At 48.4% G+C, this 21834-nt stretch overlaps 1 protein-coding gene across 6 annotated transcripts in view; it reads left to right on the forward strand.

The window, feature by feature from the left end:
- The window catches only part of LOC118218854, a 184163-nt gene that overhangs the window by 105477 nt on the left and 56852 nt on the right, over positions 1-21834 (forward strand). The gene's annotated exons all lie outside the window — the stretch shown is intronic.

The raw sequence follows: 21834 nt of genomic DNA on the forward strand, positions 1-21834 counted from the left end.
TGATCTGGCGTAAGGGAGGAATATACCTCCTGCGCTTTTCCAGTGAACACACACTGCAACATGAGGGTTCTTTCAGCATCAGGCCATTTCAGAGTCATGGCTACACGTTCAAACAGCGTAAAGAATTGGTCTACATCTTTTTCATTAAAAGGTGGCATTAAACGCAGATGTCGGCTAATATCAAAGCTAGTAGACGGAGAGGGAGGGGGAGAAACCACATTGCCAGATTCTAATTTCTTTAACTCAATCGTGGCCATAAGTTCCTTCTCTTTAGCCTGCAGCTCCAGTTTCCTTAACTCGAGCTCATAAAGAGTGCAGCCGCATCCTTAGCGGCTCTTTCCCTTTCCTGGGCCTGCATCTCCAACCTTTTTAATTTGATCTCCTGTTTTTTTAATTCTAAAGCATTTGCCAACTCAGCTTCTCTAATTCGCAGGGTTGTCTCATTTGAGTCACCTGAAGGGAGACTAGGAGAAAGGGGTTGTTCCTCAGATTTATTTTTTAGAATGTCACGATCAATCAAGGTGGCTTTCAAGATAATTTTAACGTTCTCTTTATATCGCTTGCTGGGAATTTCTATTAAATAATGCTATGCGATTTTTAATAGCTGATCTTTTGTATACAGCTCGAGCAGTTTCACGGAGGGTTCCGCAATAAAATCATCTATGACCGAAGCCATCGTTAACACTAAACGGACCACGACAGTGACAATGTTCGGAGACCGAAAACTGCACGATAGTAGCTATAGCTACTCCACAAGGCGGTACAATAAAGGATATCAATATACAAAAACGTGTTTTTACTAAACACGAACTATGATTACTTTACCGAAACAAGCCCCAAGCTCTCTTGTCCTAACGTCCTCCGCCTGAGCAAAATCTCAAGGGATACTAACAAGCACTAATTACAACAACTGAGGTCATTGGGGCATTACTTTGACTGGTGTGGGCTGCCAGGGCTTCCCCCAGGTCCTAACTACCTATAGCAATCTAACTAAAAAAACTAACCTAGTCTTCAGTGTATTCACCGGGCTCGAGGCGGCTTTTAAACGCAAAACCCTTGAACGCTAATGAAAGACCAATTGAATAGTCCCCCACAGCTAACCGGAGCGTACCCCCACCCAGAATTAACACCAAAAATAAAAGAGGCAAAATAAAGTGACAAGCCCGAAGGACATGCCCGACGACTATACCTATCTGAGGGAAACTCAGCAGATCAATAACACACAGTCAACTCTACCGCCGCACCCCACAAACGCGAAAAACTTCCAAACTAACAAAACTGTGCTCAAGCGAGATAAAAGCTAGAGAATACCTACCGGATCAGCATATCCCGGACGAGCCCCCAATTATGTTACGGTTGCTCTCCACACCCGCAAACATAAGCGATGCGGACACCAAGGTTTCCCAATAATAACCAATACTTTTTATTACTAGAACACCATGCGTAATGACAAAATAACTATACAACATAAGGTGAAATCCAGACACGGCTGTGGTCCAACGGCGAGGAGAAAATCAAGCCCCCTCCTGAGAAGCCGACTCCAGGCTTCCTTTTATGGGCTCCACCACAGGTGCTTCCAATTATTTGAAACAAGAAAACAGGCCTCCAAATGGCCAGAGCCCCCGCCTGACACGGAGGGGCGTAACAGTGGAGTAAGGGAAAAGGAGAAAGACAATATTTGGTGTCAACTGCGCTCCTGATAGGACAGGAAGGAGCAGCATTAAACATAGCAAGGACCCTATGGATTGAGCAGTGGTTTCTGGAGGAACATGCAGCCCCACACATAATGTTGAAAGTCAATCCAGGGTACCAAGCTAAGGACTTGGGTCCTATGGTTAAGAGAGCAGAAGAGCTCCAATTCGGGCCAACAGAAAATTCTTTAATTTGGTGCACAGCAGATCAAAAAATGATCAAAATTATGGTAAGTGCTCAGATGTGCGGAAAGCCCCAAATGGTGAGGGTACCGTGGGAAGAGGGTACAAAACGGGAGAAATCTGGAGAAAATTTGGGCATAGAAGAACATCAATTACCAAGCCAACTATGGTCGCAACATGACACTGATGTAGAGTGAAATCGGCAAACCCGGTTGAAGTGTACTTAAAACCATGCTGTAAAGGTCCATTTAAATTACAATATCCTTTAAAAAGAGAAGCAGTGGAAGGAGTGAGAAAATCCATAGAAGGTCTGTTAAAATCAGGAGTGCTCAGAGCAACGCAAAGTCCATATAATACGCCTTTACTGCCTGTACGAAAAGCAGATGGGGAAAAATGGAGATTGGTGCATGATCTGAGAGCAGTAAAGCCAAGAGCCGTTTGCATTTACATTTGAAAACCGGCAATATACGTACAACAGAATGCCGCAGGGGTTTAAACATTCGCCGCATGTGTTCAACCGAGTGTTAAAAGATGACTTACAAGGTTTGGACCTCAAAAGTGTGGTGTTGCAATATGTTGATGACATTACTATGTGCAGATACAAAAGAGCAGTGTATAAGCGACAGCATGAAACTGCTGGAGAAACTGGTAAAGGGGGGACACAAGGTGTCCAGGAAGAAGCTGCAGCTCTGCTCTCAGGAGGTGGAGTACTTGGGAAGAGTAATCACGGCTGGCGGTAAGAGAATGTCAAATAAACAGTTGGAGACAATAATGAAAGTTCCGCAACCACAGACAGTGGGACAAATGATGACATTCTTAGGAATGACGGGTTTTAGCATGGATTGGGTGGAAGGGTATTCTGAAAAAAACGCAACCACTAAGAAAGATAATGAAGGAGGTTGGTGGTGGGGCATACCCGCCGCTGTCTGATGCTGAGAAAGGCATCAGCTAAAGCCCAGGTGACATCCATGTTGCCATTCCCAGGCCAATGGAAAATGCCAACCTTGTGGCTGTTATCCTACTATGATGCGCAGAATAATGTGCAGCCGACCAGGCTGCAAGTAAAAAAGCTAACTATACCATGGTATAAAGTAAATAATGAACCCACAGACCGCAGGGAAATCACCATGGCAAAAATCCAATTTGCATGCAAAGCTGAGCTTGTAATTCAGAAGGCTTGGGCCCCGCAAGCCACCTTCTTTGCGACAATAAAGGAGGACATTGTGGTGATGTCGCAAGGAGGGGCGGTCCTCTGGACAAGTAATCCCTCAGCCTACCGAGTGTATGTTGCCACGAGCCACAACCAGCAGCGCCCAAGAACACCACACTGCGAACTGGGCCCCGGCTGTCCCATTTGTACCATGGAGGTGAGGGAGCCGGTCGCTGTTGTTGCCACCCCTCTAATTCCTCCTACCCCCGTTCAGCAGCAGGCCACAGCTGCGACAACAGGCAGGCAAGGGGTTCCTTTTATCCCAGTTTCAGTTGAGGCCCCTATGGCAGCCCCTATGACAGAAATTAAAACAGCAGAGAGCCCTCAGAGGCCCTCTCGGAATTCTTCCCCAGGTCCTCCCCCTACCTCTCCCCAATCACCTAATTCTCCTGAATCGGACTCTGATTACTCACCTGCAGTACCCAATGACCTGGGGATTCCTATGGCCCCTACAATATATGACCATGATGGCATGATTATTCCAATAATAGGATTGAGAAGGTCAATAAGAATATAGCAAGGGGAGTCTTTCGGGGCCATAAGGTCTGACCCCGAAAGGGGGGAAATGTAGGAAAATTTTGAGACTCCCCATGATTGAGATGGCGTCACATGTTAAAGTTAGGGTATTCCCATCAATGTTGATCAAACTGTTTCCTCCAAACTCCCGATGCTTCATGATAAAAATATATCACATATATAACTATACACTCATATAATCAATATGTAATCCAATAAACCTATATCAGTAGTTGCAGCTAAGCTTATGGAAACGCAAGAAACCACAGTATCCACTGTAGAAAAAAGAGCAAACGCAGAAGGCTTAAAAAAAACCATACTTACTCACTCAGCAGAAAACGCTATTGAAGTGCTAGAAGACTAATATTTTTACAGTGACCCTTATGTAAACTGAATATAAATGGAAAATTACAGGAGGCTATAAATCCTGTAACTTGTATGCTTTAAAGAAACATTACAGAATAAAGACTATTATTTGTTTAAAGGAAAGTTGGGGTAACATTCCACAATAACGTTATCATCTAAGAACAGAAAATCATTTTGGTGCCAAGAAGATCAGGCCAACCCAAGAGCAGGAAATTAAAATCATTGTGGTGCCAAGAAGGACAGATGGCTGGTATTTTAAGAAATGTGTTAAGGGGAGTTGTGGGGTACATTTGTGTATAAAATGAATGTGAAACTGACAACCGAGGTCCAATTCTGCAGAGTTGATCCGGCTTTGTGCACCTGTGCAAATAAAGTCTAACTTTTCTGAAGAGCTTGCTGCTGTGGTGTCTTTTCCCTCGTGAAGTAGTTTTCTACAAATTAATGATTAGACTTTGAATTCTGTCGGTTCCTAGACACGACAATACGTTTTACCCAAGGTAATTGTCATTCTGAATAATGTTTATCGGATGCAGAGACCGATCTAGTTGTGAGAGAAACTTAGGCTAAGTGAAGTCAAAGTGACCATAAAACTAATAATGTATTAGTTGCTAGCTGTTTGTGATAGTCAGTACCAGCCTCTTAGCTAGCTAACCAGATCTAACTTTGATTAAATTATCTGGCTAATTACAAATACAATGTTAGTGTTGTTATTGTTGGTTGTCTGGCTGGACGTTAAAAGACAATCTAGCTAGACAATTGATTTGAATGTGACATAATGTGACTGTATATACAGGTCCATCTTATTTTGTTAAGTTATTCGGCTGATGTTGCCTGCCATAGGAGGCTACCCCAATGTGATTATTGATTAGAACAATTGCATGACAATTATTAATTATTTTCATTGTTTTACTTTCATCAGAGGAGGTTTGCAGACGCAGGTGGAAAAGCCTGCGTGATACATTTATGAAGGAATCAAAGAAGGAAAAGGAACTGATCAGGCATGGGGCTGTGGGAGTCCATCGACAGCCATGGAGGTGCATGGCTGTCATGGGCTTCCTGGCCCCATTCATAGAGTGCAGGGCAGGGAGCTCTAATATTGAGCCCCCAAGCCGGCCAGCCCCCTCAGCAGCCAGCCAGCCAGCCAGCCAGCCAGCCACCCCCAGCAGCAGCCAGCCAGCCAGCCACCCCCAGCAGCAGCCAGCCAGCCAGCCAGCCAACCACCCCCAGAAGCAGTCAGCCAGCCAGCCAGCCAGCCACCCCCCTCAGCAGCCAGCCAGCCAGCCACCCCCAGAAGCAGCCAGCCAGCCAGCCACCCCCAGCAGCAGCCAGCCAGCCAGCCAGCCAACCACCCCCAGAAGCAGTCAGCCAGCCAGCCAGCCAACCAGCCACCCCCAGCAGCCAGCCAGCCAGCCAGCCACCCCCAGAAGCAGCCAGCCAGCCAGCCACCCCCAGCAGCAGCCAGCCAGCCAGCCAGCCAGCCAGACACCGCCAGCAGCCAGCCAGCCAGCCACCCCCAGCAGCCAGCCAGCCACCTAGCCACCCCCCCCAGCAGCCAGCCAGCCACCTAGCCACCCCTGTCAGCAGCCAGCCAGCCAGCCAAGTGGAAATGTCCTCATTTGAGGATAGAATTGTACGTGCTCTAGAGGAGCCCACCCCCATCCCAAAAGCTTTGGATGAGGATGAGCTCTTCTTTCAAAGTATCCTACGTGAGTTCCAGAAGCTCTCTCCCTCCAAGAAGCCAAAGCTGAAATTTTTAATTCACAAGCTTATATTTGAGGCAGGAGGGGGAGAAAATGAATAATTTGCCTGACAAAAAAGAGCTGTTCCATGCTGTTTTTGGTAACTTCTTTAATAAAAAAATTATTCTTTGTTTAAATGTGTGTCATCTGCTTGAGTGTACATTTCATAAAATTATTAAAGCAAGACTTTTAATTAATTACTTAAAATAATGGTGTGGGGGGAGGGGTTATACTTAATCACTTTCTGGAATACATTCTGATGTGCATTTATTTTGCAGCTTTTGCGTAAGAGTGCATTGTGGGGAAATACTTTTTATGTATTCATTTATTTCTTTGCTTTTTCAAGAGAAATGAGTGGCTCTTAAAAGAGCCATTGGTTTGTAGACTGGGCCAGCTGGAGGCTACACCACTTGGTGCTGCCAAGCAACAGTACCCTCCTCACTGAAGTATGCGCAGAAGGCTTCCCTTGCTTGGATAGCTTCCCTGGGTGCATTGTTGCTCCCCACCCTCCCCATAGGTCTGAGAGCATCAGCGACGGTGTCGGGGGTGAGTGCTGATGCTGTGTCTCTCCTCGGGCCTCTCATGGTTTTCACCCGCAGGAAGTTGTGGAGGATGCAGGAGGCCTTCACACAGAGCTCCACCTTCTCAGGGTCCAGCGTGATGACCCAGCGATACATCCGCCACTGAGAAGACAGGATCCCAAAACTGCCCTTCGACTGTCAGCCTGGCTCGGCTCAGCCGATGATTGAAGACCCTCTGCTCACTGCGGATGTTGGAGCCTGGGAAGGGGCGCATGAGGTACCCGTGGAGGGGGAAAGCCTCATCTCCTACCAGGACATAGGGGAGGCTGCCACGCTGCTCTGCTCCCGGGATGACGGAGTCTGCAGGGAAGTCCAGTGTTCCATCCAGGAGGCCAAAGTTGGAATTGGCTAAGGTGCCACCGTCACTGTTCCTCCCATACCCTCCAACATCCACAACCCTAAACCGGTAATCTGAATCCACAACAGCCAATAGGACAATGGAAAATGTCCCCTTGTAGTTGTGGAACCAAGAGCCAGAGTTGGGTGGAGCCTGGATGACCACATGCTTCCCATCGATGGATCCTAGGCAGTTTGGAAAATTCCAACGCTAACGGAAGCCTCCTGCAATGGTCCTCCATTCGTCCATGGTGGGTTGGGGCATGAACTCCTCCACCAAGCACTGAAAAATTGCTCCAGCCCACATCAGGGACAACGTCAGCCACAGTGCTCCTCCCCACTCGGTAGCTGAACGCGATTGTTCGGAAGGAGTCCCCAGTAGCAAGGAATCTGTAGGTACATAATATAATTAACAATGATTTATTTGTGTGTGTGTGTATATATATATATATATATATAAATATATATATATATATATATATATATATAAAGACAACATTCAATACCTGGTTATAAGTGAATACATACCGTAGGTAAATGGCAAGGCGTTCAGTTGGGCCAATTGCCTGAAGGTGGTGTTCTTCTTTACAATTCGGGGCCCCACTCGAGAAAGCAGCTCGTCGAACTGGGCTGTGTCCAGTCGAAAAAATCTGCTGGAACAGCACCTCATTCAGACGCAGCTCCTGCACCAATCGATGGAACTCCCCGTGCTTCTTCCTTGTCAGCAGAGTGGGGTGAACCCAAACACGGCGACGACGGTGGAATTTTCGCACACTGACTGCTGCAGCGATCACAGTTGGCTTCCTCCGGTCCATTTCAGATAGGCTAATGATAAAAACCGATAAACGCCGATTTCTATTTATACAGTGTTCTCCCTCCAAATATTCGAAAAATGCAGGAATGGATCCTATTTGACATAAACATTTAAATCACGAAAATAAATAGGGAGCCTAGTTTATCATAATAATTCAAATACAAAATGCAATCTTACGTTTTCATATTTTAAAAATGTTTATTCAAACTGGGTAACGGTAACATGAAACACGACATTAAACACGGTCAAAATTTAACGGACACAACTGTCTGTCAAAAATAGGTGACGCCCACAAACAGCCGACTGTGGGGACGCGGCGCGGCGACAAGCGGCCGTCGCTGCGTATAGTGTGGCTTCACCGTAAGAATTGCCCATCTGAATATTTGTAGTCTAAAAAATAAGGTGCAAGATCTGAGTTGTGTGCTGTTAGAAAATGTTTTGCATATTACTGCCATTTCTGAGACACATTTAGATGCATCTATAGAAGACACTGAGGTGGCAATACAAGGGTATAACATATTCAAACATGACCGAAATAAGCATGGAGGAGGTGTAGCCTTTTACATTCAAGATCATATACCGGTCAAAATAAGAAAGGACCGAAGTGCACCAGGTGTGGAAGTGTTGTGGCTACAGGTTCATCTACCTCATCTTAAACCCATATTAGTGGGCTGTTGCTATAGACGACCTAGCTCTAATATACAGTACCTTGAGGACATACGCACAATGCTACAGACAGTCACTGATACTGACAGGGAAATATATTTTGTTGGAAACCTTAACATTGACTGGTTCTCCAATACATGTACACTGAAAAAAAGGTTAAGTGATGTAGCTAGTGTATGTGAATTTACCAACAAGAGTCAATAGCAGGTGTTCAGGAATGTCCTCTTCAACTTGTATAGATCATTTCTTCACTAATTCTGTGGATATATGTTCAAAGATTGTATCTGTACCAGTAGGCTTCAGTGATCATAGGTTCCAGAAAACAAAGGTTCCTAAAGCTGGGCCCAAAGTGATATACAAAAGAATTTATAATAAATTTTGTGAAAATGCATTTGTTGAAGACATGAATAAGATACAGTGGGATACTGTGGTTAAATTAACTCATACAGAGGCTGCCTTACAATTATTTATGCAACTGTTTTTATCTACTTGTGACAAACATGCTCCTATCAGAAAACTGTCAGAACCACTAAAGCCCATTGGCTTGATTTGGAGTTGAGAAGCTGTATGACAGAGAGGGACCAACTGAAAAAAGCTGCTATCATATCTGGTAGCTCAGCTGATTGGCAGGCTTACCGTTCACTGAGAAACAAAGTCACAAAAATGAATAAACAAAAGAAACAGCAATATTATCAATCCAAGATTGAGGAGATTAAGGGTGACAGTAAAACGTTATGGAGAACCCTTAATGAAGTAATGGGTAAAGATAAAATGAATAGAACTCCCTCATTTATTGAATCTGGTGGTGGATTTGTTACCAAACCTCAAGATATAGCTAATTATTTTATAGGTAAAGTGGATACAATAAGAAATCAAATGTTGCCAGTGAATGGTACGCTGTCTGAGTCACTAATTAAACAACATATTATGTACAAAAAATGTGAATTTGACTTTACCAATTGTGGCGTGGATCGGGGCATGGCTCCACAGTGCCCCTCCCAGCCTTATAGGCATCAGCCGAAACCTGCCACCAGGCCGCCTTTTCAGGACCTAGGACAGCGCCCAACTAGGAAGCCCAGCCACAGGACCCTGGAGAGCGGCAGAGTGAACATTCCTCAACTCCCTCATTGGCAGGCAGCACACCTGCAGTCAATGAGGCAACACAGCTGCCGCCACTCCAGGGAGATGGCTGGGGCCTCAAAAGGAGGCCGTTTGTCTCCCTTGAGGGGAGGGGTTTTGGGCGGCCGGAGAGCGGTGAAACCTGTAAATAACTTTGTTCCTATTTTTGCAGAGTCCGGCGGAGACACAGGACAACATCCCTCTTCCTGCGTTGAAGAGGGATCCCCCCAGCGGTCTCCCGGACACCGTTATTTATAGTTTTGTTCGCTTTACTTTAAGTTAATTTCCGACAGGAGATTTTTGGTGTTGAGTTTGGTTTTGAGTTGTATAGATACTTTTGGTTAATAAAAGGCCCTGTTGGGCTATTTTTCCCCAAACCTCCGGTCTGTGCATTTCTGTGCCGCCCCGCCTGCACCGTCACGCCCCGTGCGGTGCCACAGTGGTGGAGAATGCGGGCATAGGCACGGAGTAATAGCAGACTGCAGCTAACTACCTCGAGCTCAAGCATTACACTCGTTCTCGCGGTAGAATTTAAAAAAAAAAAAAAAAAAAATTTTTTTTTTTTTGTTGTTGTTTGTTCTCCCCCCCCCCCTTTTCCCATTAGTCTGGTGTTCCCCCAATTTAGCTGCGATATGGAGGACCTCTTGCGGGCGCTCGTGGAGGCTAACCTGGGACAACAGCATGCTGCCCAGGTCATGGCTCAACAGGTCGGCCGGCTCACCGAGCGGGTCCAGGCTCGCGACGCATCGGCCGTGCCACTACCGGTTAGCAGGACAAAGGCTAAAGACGTCCTGACAAAGATGACTGAGGCCGATGACGTGGAGGCCTACCTCCACACCTTCGAGCGGGTGGCCGAGCGCGAGTTATGGGACCCCCGGGAGATGGCCGACACCCTCGCTCCCTTCCTCACCGGCAAGGCCCAACAAGCGTACCAAGACCTGGGGGCAGCAGAGGCCCAAGACTACCACAGGCTAAAAAGGGAGATACTAGCCAGAGCCGGGGTATCCCCCACATCCGCCGGACAACAGGTCGCCACCTGGGCCTACCAACCGGGGGTCAACGCACGCAGCCAAATGGCGTCACTTCGGAGGCTGGTTACCCGGTGGCTCCAACCCGAACGCCGGTCTGTGGAGCAGATCCTCGACCGGGTCGCCATGGATCGGTTCCTCCGGGCGTTGCCATATGGGGCGAAGAAACTGGCTGGGCAACATGCTCCCCAGAGCCCGGAGGAGCTGGTGGAACTGGTGGAGCGGGTCGAAGCCACGCAGGAGATGCTGAAGGCAGAATCGACCGAGCGCCCCCTCTTCCGGCCCCAGGCTGGAGGTGACCGGAAGCCGACCCCACCAGGCTCGACCCAGGCCCAGATTCCAGGCAACCACGGCGGACATGCGTGGACACCCCACTTCCCGTCTCAGTCTGGAAGGGGAGGGAAAATGCCCACCCTGCTGCCCACCTCTGGAAAATCGCCCTCGGATGTGTCCATGCCCACCGACCCGGCCCCCACACCAGCTCGCTTGCCCCAGGGACAGAGGTGCTTGGCTACGGAGCAATTTGACGCCCTGTACCAGGCCGCCAGAATTGTCCAGAAGGGGGGCAGAAGAGCCCGAAGGAAGGGAACCGGGTCATGGCCCCGACAAGCTAAACCCCGTGTCCGTCCATCAGGCCAACCCTATGCCGCCTGGCTCGGGGAACGGGTTGGAGTAGGCGAGGCCGCAGAAGAAGTGAATGGGGAAGGTGAGCTCTTACTTCCTGTAACTTTGTCCAATCTCCTTCCCCAGGCACAACGTAAAGGACAGTTCGGCACCGCGCAGGTCCAGGATGACCGGTTGCGCCACTGCTGGAGCCAGGTCCGGGTCCTTGAAGGGGTAAAGAGGGGAGAAGGACCCCTGGAAGCAAACTACTTTTCAGTGCAACAGGGACTGTTGTACTACCACACCACGAGAAGGGGAGAAGTCCGGGAGCTGTTGGTCCTACCCCACCAGTACGTGGCCACCGTCCTACAGCTGGCCCACACACACATCCTGGGAGCTCACCTGGGCATGCAGAAGACCCTAGAGCGTGTGGCAGACCGCTTCCACTGGCCAGGAATGCGCAGAGCGGTGGAGGATTACTGCCGCAGTTGCGAGGTGTGCCAACGCACCTCCCCGGTAAGGCCACCACCCGCTCCTCTAATCCCTCTCCCCATCATAGAGACCCCCTTCGAAAGGATCGGCCTGGACCTGGTCGGACCCCTGCCAAAGTCAGCCCGGGGACACAACTACATCCTGGTCATCCTGGACTATGCCACGCGCTATCCAGAAGCCGTGCCGCTCCGTGTCGCCACCTCCAAGGCCATTGCTCGCGAGCTGGTGCACCTCGTCAGCCGGGTCGGCATACCAAAGGAAATCCTTACGGACCAGGGCACTCCGTTTATGTCCAAGGTAATGGCAGACACATGTCACCTGCTGCGAGTACAACATCTCCGTACGTCGGTGTATCACCCGCAAACGGATGGGCTGGTCGAGCGGTTCAACCAGACGTTGAAGCGGATGCTCCGGAAGATAGTCGCTGCTGACGGCAAGGACTGGGACCAGGTCCTGCCGTATGTGCTCTTTGCCATTCGGGAGGTGCCCCAGGCTTCCACTGGCTTCTCCCCTTTTGAGCTGCTGTATGGGCGGCGGCCGAGGGGACTCCTGGACCTCGCTAAAGAAGCCTGGGAGGAACAGCCATCACCGCACCGGAGCCTGGTCGAGCACGTGGAGGAGATGCGCACCCGAATATCAAGTGTCATGCCAGTGGTAAGAGAGCACATGGTGGAAGCTCAACGCGCCCAGCAGCGGACATATAACCGGCCCGCTCAACCCCGAGAGTTCCGGCCAGGCGACCGTGTCCTTCTGCTGGTACCCACTCCTGAAAACAAGTTTCTCGCCACATGGCAGGGACCCTATACTATCAAGGAGCGACTGGGACCAGTGAACTACCGCGTTGACCAGCCCGGACGCCGGAAACCGCAGCAGGTGTACCATGTGAATCTGCTCAAGAGGTGGGTAGAGGGTCCTGCAGCAGCAACGGCGGCGATGTTCACCACAGAAGAAACAACCCCTGCGCCCCGGGAGACTGTGCGATATGGTGCTGACCTGAGCCCCCGCCAGGTCCAAGAGGTGAGAGAACTAGTTGACCAAAATCGTGATGTGTTCTCCCCTCTCCCAGGTCGTACCACCTTAATGGAGCACCATATTCGTACACCGGAGCGCACTGTGGTGAACATACGCCCATATCGGATCCCGGAGGCACGGAAAGCGGCCGTCGTGGAGGAGATTGAGAGGATGAGAGCAATGGGAGTCATTGAGGAGGCCTGCAGCCCTTGGTCGAGCCCCATAGTCCTCGTGCCCAAACCCGATGGCTCCCTGTGCTTCTGTAACGATTTCAGACGCCTCAATGCTGTGTCCGACTTCGACGCATACCCCATGGCCCGGGCGGATGAGCTACTCGAGCGACTGGGTGAGTCCCGCTTTATTACAACACTGGACCTAACCAAAGGTTATTGGCAGGTCCCCCTCACCCAGTCAGCCAAGGAGAAGACTGCCTTCACCAGCCCGGTGGGCCAGTTCCAGTATCGGGTCCTGCCGTTCGGGCTCCATGGGGCCCCCGCAACGTTCCAGCGCTTGATGGACATCGTACTCCGGCCACACCAGCGCTATGCAGCAGCCTACCTGGACGATGTGGTAATCCACTCCGGCACCTGGGCCGACCACCTGAGTCACGTCCAGGCTGTTTTGGGGGCGCTGCGACAAGCTGGCCTCACCGCCAATCCCGCCAAGTGCTGCATAGCGCAAAACGAGGCACAGTATCTGGGCTACACCATCGGTCGGGGCCTGCTCAAGCCCCAAGAGAAGAAGGTGCAGGCCGTGAAAAACTGGCCCCGGCCTACCACCAAGACCCAGGTACGTGCCTTCCTGGGGCTGGCCGGGTACTACCGACGTTTTATCCCTCATTTTTCCTCCACAGCCGCACCCTTATCCGACCTCACCCGAAAAGGGTCTCCGGAGAAACTGCTGTGGGGCCCTGAGCAGGAGAGGGCATTCCAGGACCTGAAGGCCGCCCTGTGCTCGGACCCGGTCCTCCATACCCCGGACTTCGACCGGCCCTTCCTGGTCCAAACAGACGCGTCGGAGACGGGGGTGGGCGCGGTTCTGTCCCAGGTACACGGCGATGAGGAGCACCCCGTGTTATTTCTGAGCCGTAAGCTCCGCCCGAGTGAATCGCGGTATGCGGCTGTTGAGCGCGAGGCCCTTGCCATTAAATGGGCCCTCTCAGCACTCCAGTACTACCTGCTCGGGCGGAAGTTTACTCTGGTTACAGATCACGCGCCCCTCCAGTGGATGGCCCGGGAGAAGAACGCCAATGCCAGGGTGACCCGCTGGTTCCTGGCACTCCAGCCCTTCAACTTTGAAGTGGTCCACCGTCCAGGAAGGCTCCATGGGAACGCTGACGCCCTGTCCCGCCTGCACGCGCTCTGGGCGGCCGCAGCCAGCACTGGTGGCGGTTCGCTTAGGGGGGAGGAATGTGGCGTGGATCGGGGCATGGCTCCACAGTGCCCCTCCCAGCCTTATAGGCATCAGCCGAAACCTGCCACCAGGCCGCCTTTTCAGGACCTAGGACAGCGCCCAACTAGGAAGCCCAGCCACAGGACCCTGGAGAGCGGCAGAGTGAACATTCCTCAACTCCCTCATTGGCAGGCAGCACACCTGCAGTCAATGAGGCAACACAGCTGCCGCCACTCCAGGGAGATGGCTGGGGCCTCAAAAGGAGGCCGTTTGTCTCCCTTGAGGGGAGGGGTTTTGGGCGGCCGGAGAGCGGTGAAACCTGTAAATAACTTTGTTCCTATTTTTGCAGAGTCCGGCGGAGACACAGGACAACATCCCTCTTCCTGCGTTGAAGAGGGATCCCCCCCAGCGGTCTCCCGGACACCGTTATTTATAGTTTTGTTCGCTTTACTTTAAGTTAATTTCCGACAGGAGATTTTTGGTGTTGAGTTTGGTTTTGAGTTGTATAGATACTTTTGGTTAATAAAAGGCCCTGTTGGGCTATTTTTCCCCAAACCTCCGGTCTGTGCATTTCTGTGCCGCCCCGCCTGCACCGTCACGCCCCGTGCGGTGCCACACAATATAAATACAGAAGAAATGGAAAAGCTTCTCTGGTCATTTCAGTGTGATAAACCTTGTGGCTATGAAAATCTGGATGGTAAATTACTACAGCTGTCAGCTAGGATTGTGGCAAAGCCACTGTGTCATTTTTAATTTATGTCTGAATTAAGGTGTTTATCCACAAATGTGGAAAATGGCAAAGGTTACTCCTCTACCAAAAAATAGCAAGGAGTCATTTACTGGACCAAGTAGTCTATTAGTATTTTCCCTGCTTTAAGCAAACTTATGGAGGGTATTGTATTTAAACAGATTCAGCATTATTTCTCAGAAAACAGTATCAACTCTGAATTCCAACATGCATATAAGGTGGGTGTGGCAAACACGCCTGCCACAGGCCACCGAAGTGGCTTTTCTTGGGGCCCTCCAGCACAGAGACACAGGGAGAAGATGTTCAAACAGTCCACATTTATTCCACGAGGGTTTGGCAAGATGGTATAGCCAAATGAGCAGATGTTAAACCCTGTCATGACAGAGAGCTCCCTGGTGTGGGTGGGGATGGCAGATTTAACCTGTGCGCAGTGATTACCTCACTACGCACAGGTGCAGCCACTCCTGTTCCTGGGTCCAATTAGCCTGGCCAATTATCCAATTGGCCAGGTCTAATTAGCTTGACCCAGGGCAGGTGTGGCTGCTTAAACCAGCCATCCCCACACCACATACCCCCAACGCCAAACTGAGGCCAGGGAGAATCACTGGCCGAAGCCTATCCCCCCCCCCACTCCCAACAAAGCAAAAGACAACAAATAAAAAATAAAAACTCTAAACACGCTACAAAAATTTTAAAAAAAGTCAGGGTGGGTGGCCCCGGAACAGTCCAGTACATGCGGTGACCCTCCTTCGGACGACAAGGCAGCCCTTCTTCCTCCTCCCTCCTGGAGCACGGGAAGTCCTGGGCTGCTCTGCTGGCTGGTGGGGGCGTCACCGGCTTGGGCTGTTCCAGGGGCTGTGGTGGGGTGGCTGGGCTGGTGGGCTGGTGGGCTGGTGGACTGGCCTTGTGGTGCTGGGGATCAGGAACCCTCGTGGGTGGGGATGGCAGATTTAACCTGTGCGCAGTGATTACCTCACTACGCACAGGTGCAGCCACTCCTGTTCCTGGGTCCAATTAGCCTGGCCAATTATCCAATTATCCAATTGGCCAGGTCTAATTAGCTTGACCCAGGGCAGGTGTGGCTGCTTAAACCAGCCATCCCCACACCACAGTGGGTTACTCAACATGTACAGCTTTAACACAATTAACAGATGATTGGTTAAAACAAATTGACAGAAAGTTAATGGTGGGTACGGTACTGCTACATATGATGTTCTGTATGTGAAGGTTGATTATATTTGTGGTGTTAACCGAGGTAAGGCTTCACTATGCACTAGTAGTATTGGGCAGTTATATATACCTAGCCTACTAACTGTAAAAGCAAATAATTTGTCACAAATCACAGACCAGCTTCATACTAGCACTGCTTACCAACAAATCAAAGTAAACCAAGTAATGAAACAGATCAAAATCTCTTCTTTGGAATATTGGGATAATGTAACCAAAACACAAAACAAACTAGATTGCTGTCGGACCCTAAAAAGAGACTACAAATTCGCTGAGTATCTCTTCTTTGTCAGAGATACAAAGCAGAGGTAGATCCTGACCAAGTACAGGTTCAGTGACCACACACTTGCAATTTAAAAAGGCAGACACTGGAATACATGGTTACCAAAATAACAACGTATATGTGGTCACTGTAAGACAGGAAAGGTGGAAACAGATGCGCTTTCTCCTACATTGTGAAAAATACTCAGCGTATTTCCTGACATGACAGATTTAGCCCCTGCCAGTCATTTTCTGTCTGAAGCAGTGTTGTGGACTAGGCTACAAGCTTTCCATGTCCATGGCAACCACAAACAAAATGGAGACCCGCAAATCGTGACGGGCTTGAGCCATGCACGATCTGCATCCCGCACAGTGTTAAGTCCGCTCTATCAAGTGGAGTGTATATGTAGGGGACTGTAAAATGTCTGTAAAATGTAACTCATCGTAAATGTAACACGGTCAATAACTTTTTGTACACTGCTGTACAAAAAGTAGATATGGTTTGTACACATGCAATTCAGTCCTATACACAGTAAAATATCCAGTGTTAATTGAATTATTAAAGATTATTAAAATCCCCCATTGGGGACCAAATATTATCACCTGTTAGAGTTGAATTAACACTGGACATTTTACTCTGAACTGTCACGCCTGGCGCCCGCCCTGTGTTTTTTCACCTTTTTTCTTATATTCATTTGAGCAGGTAATCTCTTGACGCCATTCGTGGAAGCCAGCGATCACCTTTAATAATAATAATAATAATAATAATAATAATAATAATAATACATTTTATTTATCAGGCGCCTTTCTGAACACTCAAGGTCACCTTACATGGTATTAAAATGGACAGAAGTATGACAAGACACTACAGATACATACATGATATTAAAAACAGTTTGAAAAGATAATAAATAAATAATAATAAAATAAAATAAAATAATAGTAATAAAATAAATAAAAGTGCCATGGGGGAGTGGATAGCTATGTCCGGTTCAGGCCAAAGAGTTTTTAAATGTTTCTTAAAAGTGGAGAGAGTTTCAGCATTACGGATGTGGGGAGGGAGTGTGTTCCAGAGTTTGGGTGCTGCACAGGAGAAAGCCCGATCACCAAGAGTGGAGTGGCGAGATGTGGGGACAGTTAGAAGTCTTGCAGAGGAGGAGCGAAGCGAGCGAGTGGGTGTGTGGGCCAGGAGAAGATCAGTGAGATAGGCCGGAGCTAAACCATGAAGTGCACCGTAGGTTAGCAGGAGGGTTTCGAATTGTATTCGGAATTTTACTGGCAGCCAATGAAGAAGGCATCCCAGGCGACCGTGTGTTCGGTTTGGGCACTGACGGCATTTCAGTGATGACGGGTAGTCTTCAACCCATTCATTTTAAAAAAGTGTGTTTTAAGTTAAATTATTTTAGATAGAATATTAGAGAAAATGGATTGTAAGCAATATGTCATTTAAACCAGTAAGAGGGCAACATAGTTTAAAGTATTTGAACAGGGTGGCAGAATGGAGTTGCCAAGCAGCTGACCAACACATGGCCTTATCTAGTGTCTGTGCTGCCCACCGCTTGGCACTGGTCTCCAGAGATGCTGCAGACAAGGTGCCCTATGTGCAGACCTCTAGATCTGCATTTGTAAGCTGTGCTAATCGTGCAGCGATGCCCCATGCAGCTACTACTTCGCTTGCAGTGGACTGCCTCAATGTGACTGTAAGTCTACCCATTTAAAGAAAAGAACTTGTAAAAGCCACTCGATAGCCTTGCTGTTTTTTGCTAGGATGTGAAGGACATGAGATTGCTTTCACAAAAGCAAACATCTCAAACCTGTGAAGGAACCTGCCAGCTGTGAAGGTGGCCATCGAGAAAGATCCTGTGGCATGGGGCCTGTACACAGTCTGTGCTACATACAGATTTGTTGCTGTGTTCCACCTCAAAGCGAATATCCTTCTCCGTCTCAGTCGATTGTACAAACTGTTCTGAAGAGAGGGCGTCAACTTCCTGATGATCAAACGATACGCACGTTGCTCTCGCATGGGTTGCTGAAGTCATTTCCTAGACTTAAAATAAACCTGCTCTGTTTTTATGTATTTTATGTCCCTGTTACCATGGAGACCATCAGCCACGCTAAAGAGGTTCCAAGTTCCTTACCATTACCAATGCACAAGGTGACAGTGTTAACCTGAAACAAGTTGCACGTTCCACTGATTTTTAAAAACTATGAAACAGAAACAAAATTCGCAATCACAGACAAGCGCCCTTTCCAGAGAATGTAGTCAGCAGAAGCTGATCTAGAGAAAGACCAGAAAGAGATGAAAAAGAGTAGCAAAATCGGTCTGGTGGACTCAAAACGTGTGGCTCTCACATTGCCCATAATTTTGATGGTTCCAGTCAAACCAGAATGATGGAGCCTTGTCTTATGCCCCACTGACCCTTTTGACTGACTGAGTACTTGAAAGTTCATCTGTTAAGCTGCATATTTCTCTGTGAGAAAATTAGCGACACCAATGAAAAGACTGGATGAAGAACGTTCAATATAGAGGTATGTTATTATTCTTGTTTATGATTAATTACAATTCACTTTTACCTACGATAAGCTGATGGGCTGTTGAATACAATTCATTTAGACAACAATCCTCTGTCAGGCCTTCCAGTGAGTACAATGAATCTTAAGTATTAGCAGTTACACTTATCCAAACTTTTATTATATGAAATTCATGAATTGTCACAACAGAGGGATGCACACCTGCAGGATGCACTAGTCTTCCAAGCGTGGACAAACTGCAGTGGGCCAGAGCACTTCCTTCTATGTGTCAGTAATAAGCAGAGAAATTACATTTGAAATCACTGCATATAGCTATGAAATCTTGGTTAATAATTATATTGTTTATGCTTCTTTCTGCATTACCCATTATAGGTGTTGAAGCCAGCCAAGAGAGAGATTCTCTTGCTGGACTCTCAGTTTGCCCTCTGGCCTTCAGGTTTTGGTGATGCGGAGTACAGAGCCATCTTTAGGTCCCTACGTAATAAATAATTCAGGCCACGGCTCTATTCTGGCCACCTCTCATTCTGACCGTATTTCTGTTCTGGCCACATTCCTGTTCTGACCGTGTTCTTGTTCTGAACATGTTCCTGTTCTGGCCATGTTCCTGTTCTGGCCATGTTCCCACTATAGCTTTTGAGATTTGCTATTGATGTCGTTTATATGTTTTGTTAAGTTCCCATGGCCTTCTCATTTGATCAGTTACTGACCGTGTTCATAAGTTTGAGTTTATAGTAGGCATTGTGAGTTTTATTTTTGACAGGACTGATTTTATTTATTGCAGGGACATTGCTCTGCATTATTCCTGGATGCTGGAGTGAGAGGACTGGAAGGGACATGCAGGTATAATACAATTTCTTCTCCATGTAATAGCAGTGTCTTGTAATAACGTCTAAAAATATGACTTTACATGGCGTAAAATGTGTGTTATCAGGATATCCCACAACAGACATCCAGGAATGACTGTGGCATTTTCATGCTCATGGTAATTTGAGTTTTAGGTAAATACTGGATATGTGCCCAGAACAAAATTGAAGGAAATATATAAAATCTGGAAAATATATATGTGGTGTGGGGATAGCTGGTTTAAGCAGCCACACCTGCCCTGGGTCAAGCTGATTAGACCTGGCTAGTTAGATAATTGGTTAGGAATTAGATAATTGGCCAGGCTAATTGGACCCGGGAACAGGGGTGGCTGCACCTGTGCGTAGTGAGGCAATCAGTGCGCACAGGTTAAATCTGCAATCCCCACCCACACAAAGGAGAGCCTCTGTCATGACAGTTTTTAAACATCTGCTCAGTTGGCTGTAACATCTTGCCACCCTCGTAAATAAACGTGGTCTGTTTGAACATCATCATCTCCCTGTGTCTCTGTGCTGGAGGGCACCTTGGAAAGCCACATTGGTGGCCTGTGGCAGGCTTGTTTGCCACAGTGGCGCCCAACGTGGGGCTGCTCCGGCACAGGGAAGAGGCACAGGAGGGCTAACCAGGAGGCACACTGGAGGAGGGGCAGCTGAGGTGTTCCCAACAGAGCTTCGGACGGATCCTCCAGGCTAAAGACAGGGAGCGGAAAATGACCAGGGAGGGGAAGGAAGCGATCCTCAGCTGGGACGCTGAGGAGCTGGACCTGGCCGGGAAGGCAGGTCAGCTACGGGCGGTGCACGAGAGGTGGCCGCGCCGTTTTGCTTCCTTTCTTGTCCCTTTTGTTGTTTTGGTTCGTTGTTTTGGCCTGGTTGGTTTGCCCGGAGGGGGTAAACAAGCCTGCCAGCAGAGCCGACTGGCGGCCACCACAGCTACGAGGGTTCCTGGTCTCCAGCGCCAGAAAGAAGCCAGCCACCCCACCACAGCCCCTGGAACAGCCCAAGCCCGGTGACGCCTCCACCAGCCAGCAGAGCCCAGGACTTCCCGTGCTCCGGGAGGGAGGAGGAAGAAGGGCTGCCTTGTCGTCCGGGGGAGGGTTGCAACATCTACTGGACTGTTCCGGGGCCACCCACCCTGAAGATCTTTAGTGGAGTGTTTTTATTTTGTTTTTTTGCTTTGTTGGGAGTGCAGGAGTGGCTGCACCTGTGCATAGTGAGGTAATCAGTGCGCACAGGTTAATCTGCCATCCCCACTCACAGAAGGGAGCCTCTATCATGACAGTTTTAACATCTGCTCCTTGGCGGTAACATCTTGCCAACCTTAAAAATAAACCTGGACTGTTTGAACATCATCTCCCTGTGTCTCTGTGCTGGAGGGCCCCTTGGAAAGCCACTTTGGTGGCCTGTGGCAGGCTTGTTTGCCACATACTGTTTCACATGGGTGATATGGGTGTTTAATAACTTTTTTATTAAATGAATGAAATAATATATATATATATATATAATTTATGTGTTTTGTGTTTACTCTTAGTTTCTTTGTCTAATATTACATTTTGTCTAATAATCTGCAACCATTCAGTGTGACAAATATTCAATAATAAAAGAAATCAGGAAGGGGGCAAACACTTTTTTACAGCATTGTATATGCTTGTGTGTGTGTATAAAAAAAAATTAAAATAAATAAAAACTTCATGCGTCACTGCCATATTGGTGGACAAAAATTTAGATTTAAATGATTTAAACTATAAATTATTCATTCTTATGCGTGAATGGCCCAGTCCTGTGAGATTTCCCTCTTATGCATGAAAAGCCCAGCCCTGTGAGATTTCCCTCTTATGCATGAAAAGCCCACCCCTGTGAGATTTCCCTCTTATGCATGAAAAGCCCAGCCCTGTGAGATTTCCCTCTTATGCATGAAAAGCCCAGTCCTGTGAGATTTCCCTCTTATGCATGAAAAGCCCAGCCCTGTGATATTTCTCCATTTTAATGCTGACTGAACATCCAGCTTCCCTCCCCTAGCCCAGCTGGTAGCATCTCCAGTCTACTCTGTCCGCATGTTTGTAAGCATCGGCCGTTCCCTCACTCTCGCCTGCCATGGAGACCACAGCAGGGATGTGGAGTGGCGCTTTCAGCAGTATGGGTATCCTGACTGGCTGGATGTGGCTGATCTCTACACCGGATCCTTTTCCTCTGGAAACGGCTTCCAGGGACGGGTGGAATCCTTCTACTTAAAAGATCCGGGAAACTACAGCCTCCTCCTCAGTCCTGTGGTGTACAGTGACCTCGGCATTTACAAATGCCAGTACAGGGGTGAGACTGAGATTGTTCTTTCAGATGTGAAACTAGAAATTAGAGGTCAGTACATGTTGCCTTTTTTCCGACAGGTTGAGTGAATGTTTTTAGTGCTTGTGGATTTGATAGCCCTAAAAGCTGTTTTTTGACAAAGGATATTACTATTATTA

Source organism: Anguilla anguilla, chromosome 19, assembly GCF_013347855.1.
Source record: "Anguilla anguilla isolate fAngAng1 chromosome 19, fAngAng1.pri, whole genome shotgun sequence".
In the NCBI taxonomy this organism is placed as follows: Eukaryota; Metazoa; Chordata; class Actinopteri; order Anguilliformes; family Anguillidae; genus Anguilla; species Anguilla anguilla.